We start from the raw sequence: 8,686 nt of genomic DNA on the forward strand, positions 1-8,686 counted from the left end.
TCTACAATCTCTTCCTCCCTCTCCTCTCAGCAATTCCTTCTTCCCTACTGGGATGGACCGTTCCTTCGAATGCTTTACTTGTAACTTCTTCTTCTTCTTCTGTTACAAGCAACGAGATCCCTCTAGTAGGCGTACTGTTACTTGTCTCTCTGGCTGCTGGAAGGGTCTGTTGTATTGAATCGACGGCGGGTGCTGTGAACAACACTGGTTGATCTACCGATTGTCCCTCAGGTTTTGTCCATGTACCTAGCCTCACGGCTGCACGGGAAGATGCATCCAACTCAGCTTTTGCAATGATTTGTTGGATGTAGGTGTTCCTTCCCAAATCTTGTCTTCCCTTCTTTGGGGCTCTCCCTCTGCCCCTTTTATTTGGCTCTCTATTCATACAAGTTGGTGTGGCAGCAAAAATCAAATCACAATGCTCAAGGCCTGGAGTATGGCGTCAAAAGACCATTCCCCCCCCCCCCCAGGACAAGAGATCACATTGAAAAGAGGGCAGTTAACAAAAAAAAAAAAAAACAGGAACCTAGGGTTTAGGACCTGGAGCAGGGCATCAAAAGACTCCTCCCTCCCCGGGGCAAGACCCCTAATCAAGAAAATAACACACACACGAGAAAACCTTAACACTTCAAGACCTGAAGTAGGGCATCAGAGGACCCCTCCCTCCCCAGGGCGAGAGATTGGGTTTCTCAAAATCGAAACAACAAAAATGCTAGGGAAAATCTAAGCTCAGGGCCTGGAGCAGGGTGTCAAAGGACTCCTCCCTCCCTAGGGCAAGAGATCGACCCTACTAAAATAGGAAAACAATAAAAGCTCGAAATAAATGAAATACCTACGCTCAAGACCTAGAGTAGAGTGAGAAAGCTCGTTCTCTCCCCAGGACGAGAGATTGGACCCTCTAGTTAACATAGATCGTGTCTTACACCTCATTAGCCTCCCTGGAAATGGTGCCAAAATGTTGGTGTCCAGTTATGAATAAATTATCCACCCCTTTTCCTACATTAATGTATCAATTCGGGTGCGTATTCTTTTCAAGGCAACATGCAAGGCATATGTAGAGGCAAGGTTACGGTCTGTCCTCAACCAAGGGTTTGTGATTGCCAATCAAAACATTGCTGAAACAAAATTGAAAACTCAACTGTAGAACGTAAAAAAAAGGTATTCACAGTTATCTAAGAAATCTGTAACAGCAACAAGAAATAAACACAGCAATAAACAATACACACAACACAAGGAAACACGTAGCACCTAATCAAAAGAGCGGGCCCAGCTCTCTGATCAGGGCTACGTTACTCACAACGAATGATATATCAAAAAAAGGTTTTGTATCTTATTAATCTGAATAATGCGGTTACAATACCATGCAGGGTCCCCCGATACAGGAATGACCCGTCTTTTATACAATACAAAGGATAATAACTCTCCCCAAAACCTGGAAACTAGATGCCCAAAGATATACATCAGCTCTGTCACAGCACTACCATCGAGAGAGAAAGAACATGAATGGTCCAAAACAGGTTGAGAGCATCTGCAATCAGTTATGCTGTTTCGTTGCGGTAGATCAGCTGCTGTGAATCGCGGAATTGCTGCGATATGCTGTACGGTCAACACTTGCACTCCATAATCTACGGTCATCACATGTTTTAGTGGTTCACGTAGGTAGAAACCTTCATGACTCTACTTCATTAATTAAATATTCCAAGAGACCATAAAGGGGAATTACCTCATAGTTTTACACAGTAAATATATGTGAATGAGTGCAAAAAGGATGAAAAGAGGAGTGGAAATGCAGGGAAAAGATAGGCCAATTTGGTGCCCAACACTTAGCATGGTCTACTTTAATCCTTTAAGCAGAAATAAGATGTCCTAGCACAATCCATTCTTTCATCATCATGTGACACTTTACAGTACTCAAAGCATTATTAGTCTACACACATCATTCTAATACTTTTTCTAAATTAACTAATGTTGTTTCAAAGGCATCACCGTAAGGTGTAAAGTCATCCATGAAGATTTCTAGACAATCATTCAATAGATCTAAGAAAATTCCTAGTATTCCCTTTGGAAAGTTGTTGGCGCATTACAGAGTCCAAAAGGAAGAACCCTATATGCGAAGGTTCCCCAAGGGAAGGTAAAGGTTGTTTTATCCTGATCTTCTGGGGAAATATGTATCTTGTTGTAACCACTAAATCCATCCAAAAATGAAAAAAAAAATCTTCTCGAACAGGGTATCAAGGACTTGATCTATGAATGGCAGAGGGAAATAGTCCTTTTGGGTGGCTTTGTTGAGTTCTCTGTAATCTACATAGACCCTCCACTTGCCATTCTTTTTAGGGACAATGAGAAGTGGGGATACCCATTAACTATCAGAAATTGGATAAATGAAGCTGGCATTTAGGAGTTTTTGCAATTCTTCTTTCACTACCTCCTTTAGTGTAGGATTCATACGTCGTGGTGGTTGTTTAACGATATTTCAGCCATCCTTTAAATAGTTGTGGTGAGTGCACAGGCTGGGATGGATCCGTTTCATGTCTATATAATCCCATGCAAATGCCTTTTTGTAATTCTGTAACAACTATAACAATAATTTGTTTTTCTTAGCAGCCACGTTTGGATTGACATTTAGATATTTACCCAGTTCTATTTCAACTGGACTATTGTTGATGTTTGGAGTGGTATTCATCTATTCAAATCTCAAGTCTTGTACAACATATTCCTCCCCCGAGTCCTCAATAGAAGTAACAAAAAGTGAATTACTAATAAAACCATTTATGATATCATCTTTTGTCTCATCCTTGAAGTACTGGGCTTTCCCGAGGGTGAGAAGTGGCTGGGAGTAATTTGATTTGGGTTTGAATTCATCCCACAAGGGGTTTCCCGAATCCATACTTGGTTTTGCTAGGGGGTAGAGACTAAGGTTCTTTGTGGCCTAGCCATCTGAAATTATCATAGACCCAGACTTGCATCCTATGAATGCGTCTGCAGTGGCTAGCCAAGGCCTCCCTAGAATCAAAGGATGCCCCCAGGTTTGATTTAGTTTGTAAAATAAGGAATTCAGCTAGATATCTCCAAGAATCCACTATGATCACTACGTCTTCTAACACTCCCTCAGGTTTGACATGGGACCTGTCTACTAATTCCAACACCGTAGGTGTGTGTCTTAGTTTGTGTAACCCCAAGGTGGTGAAGAGCTCCTTAGTCATTACATTAATGGTTGCCCCTAAATCAATCAATGTATTGGTAATGGGCTTGTCATCAATGTAAACAGTGACCGTGGGATTTCCTGGATCATTATATTTGGTTAAGAGAGGCTGATCAGTCATCAATTCGAACAACTTTACCATCACATGAATAGTAGTGGGTTCCTTAGGCTTCCTCTCAGGATTTTTAACACATATCTCTTACCATTTTTGCATAAATAGGCACATCTTTAATAGCTTTTAGTAGAGGAATCCGCATGTGTAAATTTTTTAACTCCCTAAGGAAATCAAATTTTGGTTGTGAAGTCATCCCAGGCTCGGCTAATATTTGGGGATATGGAGGATCCTTAGTTATCATAGTAGAGTCAACTGTTACAAGTGTATCAGCTTTACTCGAATTGGTTGTTACAGGCACAACAGTCCTTCCCGAGTTAGTTGTTACAAATGTGACAACATCTTCAAGATCCAAGGTATCTTCTCAGCATGACTTACACTCTTCTTCAGTGATAATATGAGAGTGTTTTGGGTTAATAACTTTCCCTGACCAAAGATGAATTTCGTTACGTCCAACAGGAGTGATATAATAAGTCTGAAAGGTAGTCAGGGCCTCAATGTTCTGGGATGCCTTATTAGTTGGGTTAGGGTTAGGTTGCACAGGTAATTGGGGTCATATAGGAGGTGTAGCAACAGGTGTTTGAAGAGGTGGTAGCTATAATTATTTTTGCATTGGTATTGCAAGAGGGGTTGGACCTAGGGAATTTCTTCTCCAATTTTGAGTCTAAGGATATGGCTGATATGGAGGATATTGGAAAGGTGGCGAGGTAGACCATTGGTTCCAAGGTGAAGGAATTTATGTTGGAGAAGGAGTAGAATATTTCCAAGGAAATTGTTGAGAATTATATGTATTATTCCATGGATTAAAAGAAGAGAAGCCTTGAGAAATAGTCGGGGGTCGTGCTTTCCATGGTTTTCTAGATCTAACGAAATAGGAAGATTGAACTTCCTTTCTTGATTCTTTGAGCATTGCTTTCAGTCTAGGAAGCTCTGGAAAATGGCCTATAGAATGCTCTAGATCACAAATGTTGCACAAGTTGATGTTGTTTACTATGCATTCCTTCAGGGAATGCTTCTCCCTTCATTTCGGGAAAAACACAACTAAAGTTTTATCAACTTCATCTTGTGCTTTCTTCACTTGTGTCATCGTTAATTGAGCAGATAAGGTATCGAGGAGATCTGTTTTAAGGTTTCTAAACAAATTTTCGATCTCAGCTCTGGTCACACCTCCGTTTTCAAATTTCTATATTCTGACAGAGGCATCCCGTACCATGCTTCTTCCTCTCAATGACCCTCTCGAGCATCTTAGGTAAAGATTTATTATCTCATCAAATGATTCTTGAGATATGTCTCCCTTTCCTAGTAGATTCAGGGTATCAAGACAATCATTTCTCATTCCCCTTATGAATATGGTTTTCAAGATTTCCAAATATAAATTACTATGTTTAGATCTCTGCAAGTTATAATGGAATCATTCCACATAATCCTCCAAGCTTTATTCCTCCTTATGTGTCATCCTAAATATTTCTTCCCTCAGGTCTCTGGTCTGACAATAGTCCTAACACTTTGATAGGAATGTGGCTTTCATGTCGCCCCATGTATGAATTGTAGCAGAGCCTAGTCCCATAAACAATCTTAGTGCTGCTCCTTTTAGAGTAACAGGGAACAATTTCAACTTTTGAGCATTTGAAGTATAATCATAGCTCTTACACAAGATATCAAATTCAAACAAGAAGGTGTTAGGGTCTTCTATAGTCATTCCTTGAAAAGATGGAAGAGATGACAAAGGAATGTTTTTCATAGGAGCTTCACCCCTTATATCATCTATTGGGAACTCAAAGGTGGTAATGGTCGCATCTGTTTTGTTGTTGTTGTTTTTGTTATTGTTTTCCCCATTTTTTATCCTCCTGAATCTTGCTGTGATGAGTCTCCTTCTTCAGACCGTCTAGGTGACTGTCTTGTGGGTGAATATTTGTGAGATAATAGCTCAGGCTGCTCCGGGGCTGGTTATTTCATTGCATTGCCCGAATCTGGATATTGATAAGTAAATGAATGCTCTTCTAATTTAGGCCCTTGGTGTTCCCCACTAGTTTCCCCTTGGCCCTCAAACCTAAGGTCCTAACCACTAGTTCCCCCCTGCTGTTCTTGAATTGAGTCTACAGTTTTGGGAGTGGGTATACTAGTTTGAGGATGATGAGGTCTAGAGAAAGAGAAACCTGATGCTTTTGGCCTTACTATGGGGGTAACAAATTTTTGTCCCCCTATTTTTCTTGTATCCCTCTATGATTTTGATTGTTCTTTCTCTGCTTTTGAGATTAGCTCTTGAATACATGTTTTTCTCCCCAAATATGTGCTCTTCTTGTTCCTTTTATGACCTGTTTTTCCTATGATTTATTAGAGTGGTTGTGTTTTTGGTATTTCTGCTACTCCTACACCTTACACATGGATGCTATGTGTATTTATTTCATACCATAAGCGTCTCATCTTCTACAGTGGTGAGCCCACTCAGATATATTAGAGCGATGTGTAGGTTCTTACCTCTTGTCTTACTACCCAGTGCGTGTAAAGCTGAAAACATGTCTAAAGAAAATCCAAAAATTTCACACACCCTAAGTGTCTGAATGATCATAGTGGTGAGCCCACCCAGGTATGTTAGAGCGATGCACAGGTTCTTACCTCTCATCTTACCGCCCAACACTTGTGCACTAGAAAACTTATATTAACGAAACACACTTGGCTGACTGTACGTCAACTGCCTTCCCTAACAACGACGTCAAAATGTTGTGCCTATTTGATCACTATTAATTGACTGAACCGTAACCATTTAATTGTGAACTAGGGTAGGTCTGTTTATTTCAAAGGTGTCTGCACTATTTGTGTTGATACATAACAACCAAGGATAGAAATAAAGAATGGAAAGAAATGTCACTAAACCAATTGTAGAAATTAAACACTCATGCATAAATCAAAACGCATTCTATAGGAATGAAATCACACTTTACCAAGAAATAGGTGTGCCACACACCATATCAATGACTGAACTAGCTGATCAATTATTACAGCTTAATCAATCTTGTCTAACAACATATCATAAATCTAAAAAACAAAAGTAATTTTCTCTATGAATTATACAACGACAACAATAACTTCACACTTACAGGAAGGAATTAATTAATATACTACTACAACTACTACTGCAATCCCTACTAAAGAGGAGGGCCCTTTCTCCCTAGCAGGGCGTAGGGATGAATTAAGAACTAGTTAGGAATTCAACACAAAATTTGTAAAAGCATCACCAATGATGTTCTTGTATTAAAATAGTTGTGAATTACATAATCAAAATGACGGTACTATCTCGTGTTTCCTCCTGTTCCCTTCATGGAACCGAATCCTTTTATAAATTTTACATGCCCAAAATAGGGAATAGGTCAGTCATGAGAATCTTATGATTCTCATGTTGATTGATATTAAAAGAAAATAGAAATTCTTACAACTGGTTTCTAAATACAAGGCCTATTCAAGTTACATCATTTTCTAAAATAATAACTACCTAGATTCTTTAACCGCCCACAAGTAATTCATGCTTCTCGACAATTGTCTCGTGGAATAGTACCCACGATCTTTGATAGTTGTAGTGTAACAACATCTTGTGGTGTAACAACAACTTGAGGTGTAACAACAATGATCTATAACAGAAAATCCTCAAAACATATTTGTGAATTAACAACACAGCTGTGCATCCTTTGGCCTTGAATTCATGGGCAACCCCTGAAAGAAAAAGAGCTAGAGAACTTCTTCCACACTTACCCTAGTTAGCCATAAAAAATATATCACTTCATTCATATTTAACAAAAATGGAAAAATAATATGTCACAACAAGAGTTGCTTCTTATAACCAGGAAAAGCGATAATTAGGATGTAAAGCTTGTGGGTTCAAAGGTAAAAAGGTAAAAAATGGGGGAAAGAGGTATCTAAAAGATGCCCAAAAGCTGCACCCAATAGTTTGTTCACTGGACAATCCTTATTTTCTATTGAAAGCCCAAGTTTCAATTGAATAGAAGGATAATGGCATCCTGCTCCAGAACATGAATCAACTTTCTAGTAATATTCAAGAGGTCCATCCTTTGGCAAGTTGTTACAAGATGGTGCATTTTTCTTAGGTGTGCATGTCTTTGTTTTACATTCAGATCTGGTATCTCTAGATTTGAAAATGTTAATGTCCAACAATGTAGTTGGTCTCATTATTAAAAATTCACTTCTCCTCTCCCATGATTACATGAAGGAGATTGCAAGTTGGGTACTACACAAGGAATTCATGGCTTGGATATATGCCCTATTTCTTCAAGATTACCCTCACGCTATTTGAACTAGAAAGAGGTTTTAAATGTATGCATATACATGTTAGTATTTCTGAAAGAGATGCAAGGTGCAATAGTTGTGAACATGAACCATCTTGTGTTGAAGAATATATGACAGGTATTGTAGCAACCTCATTGACATAGAATGATTAGATTGTTGTATTTTCATAAACATCTTTGGCATAGATTGTTATAGTTTTTCTTTCTAAGCTAGACCCTGGCACATGAAAAAATTGAATGCATCCTGACAGTTGTAGTGATAATCCTTAAGCCTAGTGGTGGAACACCTTGCTAAGTTCATATGTGAACAAATTTATGAGTTTGAACCTCTTTTTCTGGAAGTAATGTTTGATCCTTTTGCTGAAAGAAATGAAAAAACAATGGCATGGACAACTGCAAAAATTCATTTAAAATTTTATATAAATATTTATTGATTTATCTGCCAGTGAGAAGTGGCCCTCTAAACTTATATTTACAAAATTAAAACTTGCCAAATTCTTCAGTGAAAGTGTCAATATTTCTTTATCATCATTTTCCACCAATCTTCGTAGTGTAATCATCTAGAGTAACTTTTATGCCTTTCCAAATTTGCTCCTCCTTGTGAGCGCAACCATAACAAATATTTCTCAAGTGTCATTTTTTTTATTCAACCTAAAACAATCTCTTTGAAACACCAGTTTTAGCTCTATTATATCCTTGATCAATCACAATTTTATTAATTTTTAAAAAGGCTTTACAAGAGAAGCATGTAGAACAAAGGAAATTTAGCAAGGGCGTAGCCACCTTTCTACTAGGCCTAGCACATAATATTTGCTCAAAAACCAAGATAAAATGTGATATAAATGGAATGGAGTGATTTTTAAAGAAATTCCTGTGTAAAAGTGAACTATTGATCTCTTAAATTTATCCTTATAACTAGAACCACTCTCAACCATTTTACATTTATCCACATTCCTCAAATTTTTTGATGGGCAATCATACCTTACAACACTATATTGGAATAACTTTCATATACATACGGTATATAGAAAATGGAAAATAACATGAGTTGCATAAATGTACAAAGTGCTCAAA

This window comes from Pinus tabuliformis, chromosome 6 (assembly GCF_031772625.1).
Source record: "Pinus tabuliformis cultivar Carrire ecotype Pingquan chromosome 6, CPIR1, whole genome shotgun sequence".
Taxonomy (NCBI): Eukaryota; Viridiplantae; Streptophyta; class Pinopsida; order Pinales; family Pinaceae; genus Pinus; species Pinus tabuliformis.